Genomic DNA, 17,370 nt, shown 5'->3' with positions numbered 1-17,370 from the left:
GGTGGGCTACTGTGCACCAAGCAGCAGAATCTCCAGAGAACCAGCCCTGAACTGCCACACCTGCTTGATCCTTGGTGTGCAGACACTCCCTCCGTGGTGCCTTTAGCATTGGCCCTCTGAGCCTGGGAGTGTGTGGCTTTACTGTGCCAGGGGACAGATCCTCACCCCAGAAGCTCCTCTGGACCTGAGATGGGCAGGAGGCAGGACAGGAGACTTCACCTCGGAGGCAGAGCATGATGGCAGATGGGAAGAATGTTTAGATCAGCTTTTCTAGAACAACAGGTGAGAGTGAGTAGAGTAGATCATTCTTGGTGTGGAGCATTGATGTGGAGTGGCAGTTCAGGATGTGCAGCAAAGTGGCAGATTGCTGGACTTGGATCCGGAGCTGCAGTGACTGCTAGGAAAGGTTCTGCCACACGGCTGCATCAGCTACAAGCAGCAGCTGCGGCAACCAGCCCCACCATGGAGGACTATAGTTCCCAGTTCATGGGGAAACTAGGTATTGTGTGGAAAGATTGGTAAAATGTGGACTCCTGAGCAGAGTTAGGCAGCCTGAGTGGGGTACCATTAGGTGCGGCACCGACTTGGTTAGGCACTGGAGAGACACTCAGACAGGAAAGATCCCAGATAGAAAGAGGCCATGGTTTTGGAATTAGGGAGATGGCAGTAGCCACAGGCACCTTTCTACACATACCAGGCACAATGATTTGAGTCTCACCCGCAGACAGTCATCCTACACTGGTAAATAGCCCAGGTTATCCCACATTTCATGGGAACTGTAGAATTTGTGAAAGCTGCCTGTGAAGATTTATTGAGGTTCGTAGAATCAGCAGTTCAGTAGCAGTGTCTAGGCCCCAACTGGGTAATCAGACAAACACCAAGAAGAACTTAAGCTGGGAGACAGGTATAAGCCAGGGAACCACTCACAGCACCTCCTGGTGTCCAAAAAGTATATCTGCAATATAAATACATTCCTACAAAACTCAATTCCAACAGCATATGTCATATATATGTATGTATATATGTGTGTATATATGTACATATATATAAATAATTTTGTTTCCTTTTTTCTCTCTTTGCTTGTCCATTCCCTCCCCAAAGAGAGTTGCTTGCTTACCTGCTGTGAGATCTCTACTAGTCAGCAGTGAACTGAGGTCCTTTTCACTCACTCCATGGGAACAAGTTGCTGGAACCTGTCACTCCTTCTCCATAGAGTTCCTGCTGTGAGCCTGGGCATTCTCTTGTCTGGCATGAAAGTTGAACAGATATTTTTCCTACCACTTTGAACTCTAGTCCACCCTTCCCCTTGGCCTGGTGGCTAAAAGCCCAACCCTTGCAGAGAACAGAACATTCAGGGTCCTTTGTTAAGACTGGGCATTGCATGTTCTGAGGTAGTGTAGCTACACTGTAACTGTGAATCCAGTAACAATTCAGAAAAGCACGGGGGAAATGGTGTCTGGCTTGGCTCTGAGAAAGAGCAATTCAGCAGTGGGTGGAGACTTGGGTCTCAAAATGACAGGTGGAGGCTCAGGAACCAGTGAGGCAGGGGAGCCTCAGTGGAGACACCTCCCACCTATCAGCAGCATTAATAGAGTAATCCTGCCAGGGCAAAATTTCAGGGAGACACCTCCCCAATTCTGTGGACTGCTGGAGACAGCTAGATTTTGCATTGTAGGGATACTAGAGGAGCAGAACAGCTGGGGCAGAGGCACAGTATCTGAGGGAGAAAAACATTTTCTCCTTTGCTAACCTCTGGTTTGGAATGAGCTCAGGTGGAGCACTCCCGAGTTTCACTGAACACCTGAGATAATCAGACTTCAACTCCCCCAGCTGGCTGGTGGCAGAGGACGGTCGCTAGGCGGACAAGGAATTGACTTCCCTCTGACACTGGCAGGCCAAAATCCCTGGCACATTTTCTCATTGTAGGGAACTCAGCCATAGCCCATGGGGCTAATAGTGCCTGGGTTTGACGGAGGTGCAAGGCAGGGAAGGAGGCACCAGCCCTCCTGGACTATTTTGCTGGGCAGGACTTTCTAACTCCACAGATCACCAGAGTTAGTTACACTTGAGCTTCCAGGTGACCACCACTCTCTAGATGCTCAAGACCTTTTGAACTCTCCCACCCGATCAGTGTTTCTGTTGACTGGGACAATTGGTGTGGAACTCTTGACCTGGGCTGATGACATGGAGACCAACCAAAGTTCTCCCCTTGTTGTTTTGTTTTGGGAGTACTGGATTCTCCTCTTCCAATTGTCACCTGGGAGGGGGGGCGGGGTGTCTTAGTTGTTTATATATCACCACAGATGATATTTCAGCCCAAAGACAATCACTAGGATTGGACTGAGACTAGCTGAATACAGTTCAGAGCTGTCTAGCCCCACCACACCAAGCATGTCCCCAGAGTTTCAGGCTGTAGTACTGAATGAGACTTTGTAAAGCTCTAGGGAAAAGGTACAATCACCAGTCCCAATTCTTTGGTAATGGGCTGGTTGATTACAAATCCTGGAGCCCTCAATTCAGTCTCAGCTTACCAGATACGGTGGCCAAATGGTGAAAAATATTCATAGAGAAGAATCAGTGGCAACATGATTAATCAGAGTAGATCAGCTCTCCCCAAGGAATGACATGGAGACACAACAGAAGATCCCATTCATAAACAAATGGCTGAGATGTCAGAAATTGAATTAAGAATTTGGATTACAAATAAAATTAAGAGAATGGCGGTAAAGTTGGAGTTTGAAATTCAAGGTTGAATTCAAAAATTGACTCAAGAATTCAGTGAATTCAAAGATAAAATCACCAAATATTTTGACACATTGAGGTGAGAATTTACAGCCCTCAAAGATCTGAGAAATAGAGTAGAATCCCTCAATAACAGAATGGAGCAGGCAGAAGATAGGATCACTTAAACTGAAGACAAAGCTTTTGAATGCTCCAAAACACTCCAAGAGGAAGAAAAATGGAGAGCAAAAATGGATCATTCCCTGAGAGAACTGTGGCACCACTCCAAAAGAGCAAACATTTGCATTATAGGAATCCCTGAAGGAGAAGAGGATGGTCCAAAAGGCACAGATACTCTACTCCAAAAGATAATTGAGGAGAACATCCCAAGCATGGCAAGAGATACTGAAATTCAGATAGCAGACAGTCACAGAAGCCCAGAACGACTCAATCCAAATGAAGCATCTTCTAGACACATTGTAATGAACTTTGCCAAAGTTAATATGAAAGAGAAAATCCTGGGAACCGCCAGATGAAGGAAAATCATAACCTACAAGGAGAAGATTATTAGAATGAGTGTAGATCTCTCAGCTTAAACTTTCAAAAACCTTGACACCCAAAATGTTATCAGGCCTATCAATATTCTCAATTAATGTGAATTTCTTAAATTGTCCTTTTCAGAGGCACACGTTTGGTGAATGGATACAAAAAGTCAGGCTGGATATCTGCTGTATACAAGAATGTCAGCTTACCTTAAAGAATAAATATAGACTCAGGGTGAAGGGATGGACCCTTTAATCCAGGCAAAGGGCAATAAGAAAAACAGCAGGTGTTGTAATTTTATTTGCAGATACATAAGGCTTTAATCGAACAAAAGTAAAGAAAACAAGGATAGTTACTTCATATTTGTTAAAGGAAACATTCAACATGATGAGATTTCAATTATTAACATTTATATGCCCAACCAGAATACTCCTCAATTTATAAGGGAAACCCTACCTAATACACACAAGCAATTTAATATCTTCCAGGACCATAATGGTTGGAGATGTTAATACCCCTTTGTCAGTGTTGGAAAGAACATTTACAGACTATTTGGTTGGATAGTTTCCAATAAGAAACTGAGACAGGAAATTTTGGACTTAAACCAGCATACAACAATTAAATTTAACAGACATCTACAGAATATTTTATTCTAACAAAATGGAATACATATTCTTCTCATTAGCCTGTGGACATCCTCCAAAATTGATCACATTTTAGGTCACAAGTATGGCCTCAGCAAATTTAAAAATATAGAAATTATTCCTTGTATTTTCTCTGATCATCACACAATAAAGTTGAACTCAAGAATAACAGGTATCTGCATACTCATACAAAGACCTGGAAACTAAATAACCTTATGCTGAATGATAGCTGGGTCATAGATGAGATTAAGAAGGAGATTGCCAAATGTTTGGAACAAAACCATAATGAAGACATGAATTATTAGAACCTGTGAGATACTGCAAAGGCAGTCCTAAGAGGGAAATTTGTAGCATTGCAAGACTTCTTCAGGAGAATGGAAAGAAAGGAAGGCAATAACTTAATAAGACATCTTAAGCAACTGGAAAAGGAGGAACATTCCAATCCCAAATCCTGCAGAAGAAAATAAAAAACTAAAATTAGGACAGAATTTAATGAAATCAAAAACAAAAGAATTACTCAAAAAATCAATGTATCAAAAAATTGTTTTTTTGAAAAATTCAACAAATTTGATAAACCAGGCAAGAACTCTATTCTGTGTACAGTAGTGCCAAAAAAGATGAAATATTTGAGAGTTTACCTAACAAAGGAAGTTAAAGATCTCTATGAAGAGAATTATGAAACTTTGAGAAAACAAATAGCTAAAGATGTTAACAAATGGAAAAACATACCAGGCTCATGGCTGGGAAGAATCAACATTGTTAAAATGTCCATATTACTCAACACAATTTACAAATTTAATGCAATTCCTAGCAAATCACCACCATCATAATTTAAAGATCAGGGGAAAAAAGGTACTTTGTTTTATATGGAACCAGAAAAAACCTTGAAAAGCCAAGACATTACTCAAAAATAAAACAAATCAGGAGGAATCACACTACTAGACTTCAAACTATACTATAAATCTATAGTGATCAAAACAGGATGGTACTGGCACAAAAATAGAGGTAGATGTATGCAACAGAATTAAGAACCAAGAGATGAACCCAGACACTTATCATCATTTGACTTTGATAAGCCCATCAAAAATATAAATTGGGGGAAAGATTCCCAATTTAACAAATGGTTCTGGGAGAATTGGCTGGCAACTTATAGAATCTTGAAACTGGACCCACACCTCTCACCATTAACAACAATTGACCCTCACTGGATAAAAGGTTTAAAATTAATACATGAAACTATAAAGATTCTTGGAGAGAGTACAGGAGAAACACTTGAAGATATTGGCCTGGGAGAATACTCTATGAGGAGGACCCTCCCCAAGCAATTGAACCAACACCAAAACTACATTTCTGGGAACAGATCAAAGTAAAAAGATTCTGCCCAGCTTAAGAACACAGTAAATAAAGCAAGCACACAGCCCTCAGAATGGGAGAGGATATTTGCAGGTTATGCTTCTGACAAAGTTTTGAGACCCAGAATCCAGAGTACTCAAACTTATTAATAAGAAAAGAATAAGTAATCCCAATTCATTGTGAGCAAGGGATTCGAACAGAAGCTTCTCTGGAGAAGATAGGCTCATGGACTACAGACATATGAAAAAATGTTCATCAACTTTGTTCATCAGAGAAATGCATATGAAAACCACTTTGAGATATCATTAGTCTCAGTTGCTAATGAGCATGATTTCAGTAGTTCTCTTAGCCCTGTGCACCCACAAAGACAGAGCGGACAAGCTGCCCCTGCACCTCACATTCTGAGACCTTGGAGGTAACCCAGGGCTAGTCCCAGACCCAGTTGTCAGACCCAGTTGCAATCCCCAGTCCCAGTCCCATCACCTAAGCCTCTGTCCCAGATGAGGCTCTGTGGAGTGGGTGTCCATGAACAATAGAAAGAGAAGTACAGTGCTTTATGCCATCTGAAATTCACCACCTACAATGGAATATGGCCTAGAAACAACAGGAAGTTGACTGGAGTATAGCCTCCATGGTCAAGAAATCTCAGGCAGCCTTGTGCCCTCCAGGTCCCAACATTACACTGACTAGTCAGTCCTCTAGGGCTTAGGTTCCCATCTCTATCCTTCCTGGAGATTTTCCTGTCAGCACTGAGCTTCAGAGAAACTAAAGCACCATCTTTAAAAGAAGTTCATCCAACACTGGTGGGGCCTGCCCCACAGGGTCCATGAGTCTGTGTCACTCTTAAATCCCTAGAGGGCCCTCCTGAGACATCCAAGTCCCAGTGTCATTATGGACTGTCATGGATTTCTTTCTATAAAAGTTAGAGCAGTGAAGATCCAGAGAGCTTTGGACTGAGTCATTCCCAAAGCTCCCATGAGAGATGCTCAGAAATGTTTCCACTAATGAAGGATGTGAGGAAGGATCAGGGAAGAATACTGGAGAATCATGTAAAAGATGATCTGTGACCCACAGAGGTCATCAGGTGAGGGTTTGGGGTCTGACACGGTGAGTTTGTACAGGAGCAAGTCAAGGGCCTCTTTTGTCAACTTAAATCTGAAACAACTTGAATATGGCCTGACAGGACAAACTCACAAAATTTGAGCAAATCCATCAGGGCCAGATTTCTGGAGACAGAAACAAGGAGACAGTGCATTGTCTAGAAAATTCTCACAGCACGGTTGATGGCTGAAGACAGCTGCTTGAACTTCCAGGATGCTTGCTTCCTTAGCGTCTGACAGAAAGGGAAGTCGGAAGCCCATATTAAGTGTTACAAGGATACTATCGGGGATTTTCTCCAAGGTCCATGAATCCATGGAAATCTATAACTTGAAGAAGGACTCAGTACAGTCTTTTCCTCTTCAAACCACCTTATTTATGGGGTGGATTCCAAAGTTGGAGTCTCCACGTTCCCCTGGATCATCTCCCTGCCACCTCACCAGTGGGAAAAGGAGGACAGGGAGCCCCATGATATTGAGGTGCCAGAGAACCTGCAGACAATTGAGGGTGGCAGGCAGACTTTTCTTTTCCCAACACAGCACCATGAGCAAAGTGAGTGAGGAACAGACTGTACCAGCCAATAGATACAGGGCAATGTCCCCTGCAAGGCCAGCCAGGACTGGACGTGAGTCCTTGATGACAAAATCAGTTTAATGACATAGTAAACTGGTTTGAGGGAAAAGGGAATCAAGAATGCAGAACATTTTTCCAAACTCAACAAGGCCAGGGTGATATTCCAGGCAGAGGAGCTCCTCACTCTTCAGGAACAATCTAGTAAGAACCTGACGAAATCTCCCCAGTAATAAATGTGCTTCTTTGGGTCTCCTTTATTTAGGTCTGTTATTTGTTTTCTTCTGCTGACTTTGGGTTTGGTTTACTCCTCCCTTCCTAGTTCCTGCAGATGTGATATTAGGTTGTTAATCTGTAATCCCTCTGATAGCCACAATATATAAGGAACAGAAACGATTCAATACTAAAACACCCAGTAACCTGATTTAAAGACAGTCAAAGCATTTGAATAGACTCTCATCCAGAGAACACATGCACATGTCCTACAGGAATAAAATACTCCTCAATATTCCCAGTCATGAGGAGAACGCAAATCAGAACCACAACAGGATGTCACCTCACTCCTGGTGTCATAACAAGACAGAAGAGTTGGAAAGGCTGCAGAGACACTGAAATCCTCGCACACTGTTAGTGGAAATGCAAATTGGCTCCAACATTGCAAAAAGCAGTTTAAAGTTTTCTCAGAAAATTAAACTTAGAGTTGCTATAGGATATAGTAATCCCACCTCTGGGTCTTTATGCAGAACTGAAATCAGGATCTTGGAGCGATGGGCCCTCGCTTATTGCACTGGTCACAAGAACCAAGATGTGGGAACAACCTCAATGTGTACTGGTTGTGAATGGATAGGAAGGGTGCTATGTCCAGACAGAAGAAGACTATTCAGACTTATGAAAGAAGAATATTCTGCAACATGTATGAACCTTGAGCATATTTTGCATCATGGAATCAGCTAATCGCAAAAAAGCAGATAGTGCATGATTCCACTTCTATAAGGATCTAAAGTAGCCAAATTCAAAGAATCAGACAAGAATAGTGGTTATCAGGGCTGAGGAAGAAAGAAAATGGGCAGTTGCTAACCTGTGGGCATTAGTTTCAGTGAGTCAACAGGAATACACTCCAGAGATCTATTGAACAACATGGTAACTATTCTCAGCACTAAGGTATATTAATCTGTCAAGGAGGCAAATGTCATGGTTAAGTGTTCTTATCTCATAAAATAATAGATTTTTACATGAAGATATGTAAGAACCAACCTGCAGTTTCTCCAAGGCAATATCTGAGAAGTGATTGCATAAGTCCCACTGCTTCAGCACAGAGGCCAGAGCCAGTTCCATTCTCTGGGGCCCAGGTGCTGTAGGAGGCACTTTCATGCTCACTTGAAGAGCTCTGTCCACACCATTGCTTCCTTTACCAGAGAATGACCTACCCCAAATAACTCAAACCAGGGTGAGTAGCCACAGAGCACAGGGCTGGAACTTCAGGCACAGGGGAAAAGCACATTTGAGAGTAGAACCTACTCTGGCTTCTTCACTCAAGAGTGCCGGGAAGTTCAGTGCTCTGTGTACATCTGTGCCTCCATGTGGCTACAACCCATGTCTTTTGGACTCCCACTCCCAGTATGCACAGCAGCACAAAGCCACAGCCACATGGGGTCTGGGGAGTGTGTGAGGCACACTGTGAGCACTGTGCTCAGAAAACTCAGGCCAGGCCTGGCCAGGACAGCACATCCTCCTGTGCATAGCTTTATGTGCCAGGATCCAAATGCAAACTTCACTGCTTCCCACTATGTGACCTTGGCTCATATATTCCTCTGTCCTGGAAAAACTTGAGGGCAGAGGAGGTTGAGGGAATGAAGGTGAAGTCTCCTGTCCTGCCTCCTATCCAGCTCAGCCCTAGAGGAGCCTGTGGAGTGAGGATCTGTCCCTGGCTCAGAAGAGCAACATGCTCCCTGGCTGAGAGGGCCAATTCTGAAATCACTGTGAAGGGAGTATCCACACCCCAGGGATCAGTGGGTGCTGCAGGTCAGGGCTGCTTCTCTGGAGATTCTGCTGCTTGGTGCACACTAGCCCACCCCTGACTGTAGCACAGCATGATCTGTGCCTCAGGCAGGGAATGAACCATCCCACTCAGCCTGGGGATCAGGTGGCACAGCAGGGCCCACAGGACCAGCAGAACCCTGTTGTCAGTCTGAACACAGAGACCATACTTAGTGTAATTTGTCTAAAGCCAAGAGGCAAGAACCATCTCGGCAGGCACCAGGGGCCCTCAGTCCTTCACTGCCCATCACAGATCAGAGCCCTTTTGTGGACAGATACTTGTTTGATGGCTCCAAGAACCATCTGGTGGGGCCAGTGGGAGCCAAGGATGCCACAGACTTGACCTTGTGAGAGTGTCTGAAAGCAGTGCTCTGGTCAGCCCGCAGGCTCTCCCAACCCCTCCCATGACCTGGAAAAAGATACCGCAGTAAGGTGAAGCCCATGGACATCTCCAGCTCCTCTCCACTGGTTACCAGATGTCACAGGAAAATGCCCTGACACTCTCTAGAGAAGGGTAAGAATGTGGAATATCCAGGAGGGGTCCTAGAGACAGGACTATAGGCAAATGCCTGTATGCCTCTGACCAAAAAAAGCTGTTTGAGAGAGAGCAGTGAAAAGACTTTGTGCAGGCGTACTTGTGAGAAACTGAGGCAGAATCCCATATTGCCAGGTTGGTTGCAGGCCTAAAACCCCCCTGACCTAAGGTCAGCCTGGTTGGTTTCAGGCATAACCGCCCCGCCCCTCGTGGGAGTGGAAGTTTGCACACAAATTTCTGAATGCCCTAGAAATTTCTTTATGCCTTCTTTAAAGATCAAATTAACTTCCTCCAAATGGTGATGTCAGTAGGACAGATTTTCAAACCTTCTCTTTTTTCCATAGCCTCAGGCTTCATCAGATAAAAACAAAGAAGTAATGGCTCATAGCATGTTCTCCATTCAGTTATGTTAAACAGGGTTATGTTGAAAGGGTTATGTTTAAAGGTATGTCCGGTGGATTGTAAGATTACTAGGGAAGAGCTACTCACATGGTACTCACAAGATGTTTAAATGGATTAATGAAGTCATTGATATCCAGTGCGCATGTGCAGAGGGATTGTAATGACTATTAGAGGTCATTGCTGTGTAGTGCACATGCACAATATTGACTATATCAACCAACAGTAAATAAAGAAAGCTCACCATGTTTCCTGAGCGAGCAAATGATCACCATTATTTAAAACACAATTTCAATAAGCATGCTTATTCTCCACCGACATTGCTTTTGCGTGAGACCCTAAGGGCAACACAGGGTGGCAGCTTGAACATCCTTGGGACTCTTACCAACCTTCCAACTCACCCGAAAGATGATGGAGTTTGTCCTAAGGAGACTTCTCAGCTCCAGACGCCCACTAAATTCTCCCCAGGTGAGGCTTGTTGGTGGAGGCCTCAGACTGGTGCACCTCAGGGTCAGTAAAGAGGGCTGGCCCCACAGGACATGCTCCTGATGGAAGGCAACAGATTCCCGTCAATCGCTGGATCACCTGTGGCTCATTCTCGCCAAATTGAATGTGATTAAACAAAGTAGAGGCTGTATTTAAACAAAATTTTACTATTCAACGTTCTAAAAGCTAAGTAAGTGAATGTTTTATAAGTGGGTTCACCTACTGTAAGAGTGTTGGGCTGGGCCCTGGACCAGAGCAGGGCTAGGCCCACACCACCAGGAAGCAGGTACTCCTGAAGGCGCCTCCCTAGTCTGAGTGCCCTGGTGTGATGGGGCCCTGGAGGCGGGAGCCACAGCCAATGAGAGGAGGAGCTGCAGCGGAGGCTGTGGCAGCACCAACAGCTCCAAGAGGGTCACAGCCACTCCAGCTAGTCAGGACCTGTCCCCACCCCACCCCCATATGGGATGCACACTCTCAGTGCCCCCACTTCTCTCCTACCTGGCCAGCTTCTCTCCTTGACAGGTAGTTCCAGAGCAGCTGGGCCTGGGAAGAGACACACCTCTCTGGCCACAGATTCTCTCCCTGATAGGACGGGAGCACGAGGGGAGTGGATAGGGGCGGGGCCTAGGAACCAAAGTACTGGCTGGGTACTGTTCCCCAGTCGGAACACATAGTGAGGAGCCCCTACTAACCTGACTATCACCTGGGCAACCTGGGCCCGTTTTACTGTCGTTAAACTTGCAAATGTGGGCCCCTATGTGCTCTTGGAGAGGGTTCCTGCTTGGAAGAGATTTGTTGTGTAAGTTGAAGCTGTCATTACCCCAAATGGAAGAGGACAGCCCATCCTGCCCAGGAAACGGCAGGATAAATCAGGTAGGTGAGTTAGCAAAAAGAAAAGACAGTGAGTGCTCAGACTTGGGGTTTCCTCTCCACTTAGTGGGTGGGACTCATCTCACTCTTGAGATTATCCTCCTTCTACTTTTATGGGCTTATGTTCTACAGTACATGTGTGTACACAGTGACTGCTCTCTATTTGTGGTCACTCCATCATCGACTAGGCTGGAGTGCTCATTCTTGACTTTGGTAGCCATGAACCAGAAAACACCCTCCTCCACAGGGACCTCATATTTTGGTACCAGATCAGGGGATCTCCTATAGCTTTCTGGAACTCCTTCTAGCTCAGGTAAGGAAAGATGACGACAGGATATGTCCATTGGAGGCTAACTTTTGTGTTTTTTTAAGCCTGCTTTTTTGTGTTTGCTGGAGACTGAAGACAAGGAAAGTAAAAATAAAGTTTGGGACAAAGGTAGAAAGTCCAGACACATTGCAGATGGTCTGTCTAAGTTGTGGTAAGTTTTGTGAAACCAAATTACAAATGACATTTGTGTGGAAAAATAGAAAGTTTGCTAAACCCTCTAACTCAGAAGTTAATGGGAATGGGCACTTCTGACAGCAGTGTGGTAAGGCTGGAGGATGCATATGGAGATCTCATTCTCTGTAAAAACCTTCCCCTTGTTTTTATAAGTAAAAATTTGAGTTCTGGCCTTAAAAAGGACCTCACAATTAAAAAGTTAAAGGGGTAACACAATGCTAAAGTCTAGGGAGAAGAGGTGTGGATGTCCTAAGTAAAAGGTCGCCACAATTTCTGTCTTAGGGCAGACATTCTTCCCTTAATTTCCCTTCTTATTTACCCTTCCTGATTTTGAGCCTTCCTGTTGTCAGAGTCCCTTCCAGTGGAGACCAGGAGGGACAGATTGGATCCAAGTGTAGAGATCCCCCTATGTTGGTCACAGTCATAGGAAGCTGGATGGTGACTCTACACAGTCAAAGACAGTACACTCGGACATCTGGTGTGGTGGGCAGCTAGGGAACCATTGGTTGGGCTTAATGAAGCCACCCAGCCTCAAAGAAGAGGGAAATCTGGCTAGGGTCTAACAAAGCTGTCTCCCATTGACCCTGGTGTTTAGGTCGTGGGGATACCAAGCCCTGAAGGAAGCCTGCTGTTTCTTTTCTCTCTTTTTGGCACAGGAAGCCTGAGTCTCTACCTGTTCTCCCCTGGACTGGCTGTTAACTAAAAGAGAAGAACCTAGGACTCAAGAGCCCTCACAGAAAGGCTGCATTCCAGCCTGGCCCCAATACTAGCTGCCAGATGGAGAATCCTGGCCCCATAACAAAAGCCTTAACTGGTACTTGTACACCATTCTACAATTAGATCTGTGCTTTGGAAGTGTGGGAAAGTGCTCAGAGGCTCCCTATCTTCAGGCTGATACTTACCTGAGAAATGATCTCCAATATTGCGAAACTTGTGGGGAAAAGTTTCAGCTTACGGGGACAGAAGTGGTCTGAATAGCTCATTGAATTTGGACAGGCCTCGGACATTGGTGCAGCAATCTGGTGAAAATGGGGAGACTGTGGCTATTGCTTTGGCCCCAGAGGTGCCTCAGGCCCGAGCAGCAGATGATCCAACTTCAACTCTTTATCCACATTTTCCAGATCCCAATTTGCCCTCTGTATGTCCTTTATAGAAACTGTCAGGCCCCACAGGACCAGCCTGAGAAGATTCACATACTGTCTCAATAGGGTGATCAGAAAAGGTGTAAGGAAACATTGGGGAGCTTCTCTGGTGACTGTGGGAGATTCACAGAGGAATATGAACACCTGGCTATTGTTTTGGAGGGACATGTAGGTCTTACTCTCACATTGCTGTTCACTAAATGAAAGAAAGATTTGTGCTGCTTTTGAGGTCTGTGGGGACCAACTCCATGCCCTAAATCAACAACTCTCACCTGGAAATCAAGCAGTTCCTCAGAGGGATCTGGGGCAGGAGGATTACAAACTGGTTCAAAGAAGACCCCATCTCTCGAGCCCTGTTTTAGTGTGTCTTGTAGGGGCAGGAAAGTACTCAGGTAACAGCAGTTAACTTTCCCAAATGGGCAAAGGTAGTTCAGGGAAAGGAGGAAAGTCCATAAATATTTGGAGATAGAAATGCTAAAGCTGTCAAAAAGTATACCAGCATGGAACCCAGCTCAGCTGAGGCAGAAATAGCAACAAGTACAAAGTTAATTACCAGCTCTTACTCTGGTAAGAGGAAACTGCAGAGGTTGGCCTTGGGAAGTTGGCCCAACTACCATCAGTGGCCTCCACTGTATACAACAAGCAGACTGTGGAGGTACCACAGAGTGACCAGCATAAGGTCAAGTTCTTGAAGGTGGTTACTGCTTCAGTAGTCTCCCCAGATACTCTGAGAGGCTGGTGTGGTGGGAAGACCTGTTATGGACGTGGGACATCCAGACACTTCAGGACATTTTTTCGACCCAGTCTTTGAAGGGCCAAAGGTGAGGTGGAAAAAGTCATGAAACCCAGGTGGTCTTGTCCTATATGTAGACATCCAGGCCACCGTGTATAGGAGTGTCCATAGAACATGACAGGGCTAAGGAGGAACCAAAACCCTGGTGGCCACAGTCATGAATGACCAGGCCTGAAGGGGCCAGGGTATGACACTGTCGTCCACTCAGATCATCGAGATCACACATGAATCACCCTGGATAATTCTGGATGTGGTCAGTAATCCAATACTTTTTCTAATTGACAGGGAAGGCACTTATTTGGCTATTAAAACCTCTGGCAGACCCTGTCGTCCTCATCCCCTACGCTGTGGACAATGATGGATGACCCACCAGAAGGTAATACACCCCCACTCTATTAGGAAGTCAGGAAGGAATATTAGGGACCCACCAATTTCTACTTATTCCAGAGGTTCCATTTTCATTCTTAGAAAGAGAATTTTGGTCAAATTAGGCCCACAGTTGCAGTTATAACCCATATTGTTATGCAGATGGGAAACCCTTGAGATAATTTTAATGGGTAACAACAATTACTTACAGGTCTAGAGGGAGTGGACCCTGTGGACTGGGCAGACCTGAAAACAGGGAAGATTGTGAGGGTACCACCAATAAAGGTGACTGTCAAACCAAAAATTCCATTTCCCTGTGTGAGTTACTAACCACAGTCCCCAAAATAGAGACCAGGAATTGCACTCATAATGTAGTAAACATTACAAGCTGAGGTGGTGGTGGAATGTTTATCCACTTGTAATACTCCTCTCCTGGCAGTAAAGAAACCAAATGGGAAATGGAGGCTTGCTCAGGACTTGAGAGTTATTAACCAGGCACTCATTCCCTTACACACAGTCCCCAATCCATATGCAATTATTACTCAGATCCCGCTGGGATCAGCTCACTTTTATTTTTAGATTTGAAGCATGCTTTTATTTTGATTTCCTGACACCCAGACAGTCAATTCTTTGCTTTGGAATGGGCAGGTACTACCACAATGGAGGTCTAAACAGCTGATATAGACCAACCTTCTTCAGAGATTGTGGGGCACTGCTTAATGTCTTCCTCATGTCTTGCTGACCTCCTGGTTAAGTTTGTTTCTTCTACACATGTATCAGTCCTTCAGGAATTCCTCCCATCCCTAGACAAGGGCTCATGGAACTTGTCCCTCTGATGCCATTGAGCCTCTGGACCTTGCTGTGAGCTACTTCTGCCTTTGGGGTCCATGGAGCTTGAGGAGTGCTATGCCCCTCCTAAGGGAAGGGACTAAGGTCAGGAAGTAACCAAGTTATTGGCTGTAGGAAATTCCCTGCTGGGAACAGACTGTGAGGAGCCCCTGGTGACCATACACTGACTTGAGCCCACTGGGCCCACTGTCATATATAACCTCCTCCCTGGGGTGTGGGCTTCTTCTGTGTGAACCTGGCCCTATTCAGGATAAGACCTAACATTTCCTCTTGAGAGACATTGAGCCTAAAAATCTTTGAAGATTGGGAGTGATGGATTAGATCCATCTTCTGTCCCTGCTTCAAGCTGAACAGAGGCACAGCACTCCTCAAGATCCATGGTTCCCGAAGGCAGAAGTTGCCCACAGCAACCATGTGGTTCGACACGTCAAGAGTGTATTCATCTTGACTGATACTGATGCCCATAGATTAGCAGGTCCCCATTTTCTTTCAACACTGGATACCCACCCAGCACGCCCGTCTGATTTTCTGGATTTGGCTGTTTTAGATCCTCATAGAAATAGAATCATGTGCTATTTTTCTTTTTGTGATTAGGGTATTCTACATAGCATAATATCCTCAAGGATTCTACATGTTGCAGAATATTCTTCTTTTGTAAGGCTCAGTGGTATTCTGCTGTCTGAACATACCACCCTTTCTTTATCCATTCAAGGCAAGTAGACCTTTACCTTGTTCCCAGGTCTTGGTTCTTGTGGCCCGTGTAATAGGAGGGTGCCTGTCTCTCTAAGTTCCTAATTCCTGTCCTTTTGGATCAATACTCAAAAATGAGATTGCTGTATTTTATGCCAGTTGTATTTTTAATTTTTTGAGAAAACTTTAAACTGGTGATTGTAATGTTGGAATATTTTGCATTTCCACTACCAGTGCACAAGAATTTTGATTTTTCTACATCCTTGCCAGCACTTTTTGTCATTTATTTATATAAGAACAGGTCTTTTAATGGTGTGCTGTGACATGCAGTTGAGTTTTGATTTGCATTTTTCTATGATTAGGGACATTGAGGAGTATTTTATACCTGTTGGACATTTGTCTGTCTTCTTTGGATAAATGTCTATTCAAGGGCTTTGTTTATTTTTAAATCAGGTTATTAGGCATTTAGCATTGAATTGTTTCAGCTCCTTCTATATTGTGGATATCACAAGGATCACAAATTAACAACCTAATATGACATCTCAAGGAACTAGGATAGGAAGAGCAAACCACACAAAAAGCAAGCAGAAGAAAACAAATAGCAGAGGTCAGCACAGACCTAAATGAGACAGAACACATTTATTACTGGGGAGCTTTCTGAGTTGCTGGTCATCAGGTTGTTACTAGATTGTTACTCAAGAGTACAGAGACCCTCTACCTGCAGTATCTCCCGGAACCCATTGACTTTGGGAAAATGTTCCAAGTTCTTGATTCCTTTGCCCTCAAACCATTTTACTCAGTCACTGAAACTCATTTTCTCATCCACGGGCTTATGTGCAGCCCTCGCCTGCCTTTCAGACAGGTTCAGCCCATATGTATTGGTTGGTACAGTGCAGAGCCCCTCTGCCTGGAATATCTCCTGGGACCTGTTGAGTTTGGGAAAATGTTCCAAATTCTTGATTCCTTTGTCCTCAAACCACTTCACTCTATCACAGAAACTTATTTTCTCATCCATGGGCTCATGTTCAGCCCTAGACTGAATGTGATTCAGTCTGTTTCTATTAGTTGGTACAGTGTGGAGCCCCTCTGCCTAGAATATCCTGGGACCTATTGAGATTGGGAAAATGTTTCAAATTCTTCATCCCTTTCCCCTCAAACCATTTTACCGTGTCACTGAAACTCATCTTTACAACCATGGGCTCATGTCCAGCCCCAGCTTGCCTTGCTGGCTGGTTCAGCCCTGATCTGTTGACTGGTACAGTCTGCTTCTGACTCTCTCTGCTTATGGTGCTTTGAGGTGGGGACAGAAAAGTCTGCCTGCCAACCTCAATTGTCTGCAGATTCTCTTTCATCTCAATATGAGGGAATGACTGTCTCGAGGATCCCTGTCCTTTTCTCACAGGTAAAGTGGCAGGGAGGAGGAGATTCAGGCTGGGACCTGAAGAGAAAGTTTCAGAGCCTCTTTGAAGGGGTGTGGATACTCCGTTTCTGGAACCCACCCCAGAAATAAGGTGGTTTGCAGAGGCACAATTAGAACAGGAAAAGACTTCACTGAGTCCTTCTTCAAGTGAAGGATTTCCATGGATTCACAGACCTTTGGGGGAAGACCCTGCGGTGTCCTCATATGAAAACTCTTAATATTGGCTTCAGACATTTCTTTCTGACTGGAGCTAATGAAGCACACCTGCTGAGAAGTATTCAGGGAGGTTTCCTCAGCCATCAGTGGTGCCAAATTTCTATATTTTATTCGGCTCTGAGAATTCTCAAGTAGA

This window comes from Otolemur garnettii, unplaced genomic scaffold (genome assembly GCF_000181295.1).
Source record: "Otolemur garnettii isolate 467f Iridium unplaced genomic scaffold, OtoGar3 scaffold00173, whole genome shotgun sequence".
Lineage (NCBI taxonomy): Eukaryota > Metazoa > Chordata > Mammalia > Primates > Galagidae > Otolemur > Otolemur garnettii.
This window is presented reverse-complemented; position numbering follows the sequence as displayed.